At 39.8% G+C, this 757-nt stretch overlaps 1 long non-coding RNA gene across 1 annotated transcript in view; it reads right to left on the bottom strand.

Annotated features, from left to right (window-relative positions):
- Nucleotides 1-280: 280 nt before the first annotated feature.
- LOC309631164 overlaps nt 281-757 on the bottom strand; it is an 87818-nt gene continuing 87341 nt past the window's right edge. Inside the window, exon 2 of the long non-coding RNA XR_014246117.1 lies at nt 281-424. This is a non-coding gene — a long non-coding RNA (uncharacterized lncRNA). The remainder of the gene's footprint in view (nt 425-757) is intronic.

Here is a 757-nt window from a genome sequence, read left to right as displayed (position 1 = left end):
TGTCCGACATTTTTCTCTGCCAGGTATCTAAGACGTAGCATTGAACAATACTTCTCTCTCCTTTCTCATTAGTCAAGGAGCATGGATATTTTGTTAAAAGAATAAATAAAAGGCTTTTTTTTAAAAGGCAAATAAGACATGACAGATCAGTAACAATATTTTTGTTGTTATTAATATTTCTTTTATCTTTATGCCCTTATCAATGGAATTGAGTATAAAGTCTCAAGTTTACAGTTCAAAGTTATTTTGCTATTTTTACTCTTGTGATTTCTGACAAATATTTTTTAAATCTTTTTTTTTTTTTTAAATTTATTTATTTATTTATGGCTGTGTTGGGTCTTCGTTTCTGTGTGAGGGCTTTCTCTAGTTGCGGCAAGCGGGGGCCACTCTTCATCGCGGTGCGCGGGCCTCTCACTGTCGCGGCCTCTCCCGTTGCGGAGCACAGGCTCCAGACGCGCAGGCTCAGCAATTGTGGCTCACGGGCTTAGTTGCTCCGCGGCATGTGGGATCTTCCCAGACCAGGGCTCGAACCCGTGTCCCCTGCATTGGCAGGCAGATTCTTACCACTGCGCCACCAGGGAAGCCCCGTCTGACAAATATTTTTAATATAATGAAACATACCCAATTAAAATATAAAAAACTGGAAAAATGGACTTTGCCAGCCTAAAAGAAGTTCAAATCAATCAAGAGATTTAGTAAAGAACCATAGGCTATGTGATAGATTGAAAATAAACAGGGGTTTTATGAGTGTCTGTGG

Source organism: Balaenoptera borealis (assembly GCF_965194805.1).
Source record: "Balaenoptera borealis genome assembly, chromosome: 6".
NCBI lineage: Eukaryota > Metazoa > Chordata > Mammalia > Artiodactyla > Balaenopteridae > Balaenoptera > Balaenoptera borealis.
Note: the sequence above shows the minus strand (reverse complement) of the source record. Positions and strands in the feature narration are given on the sequence as shown.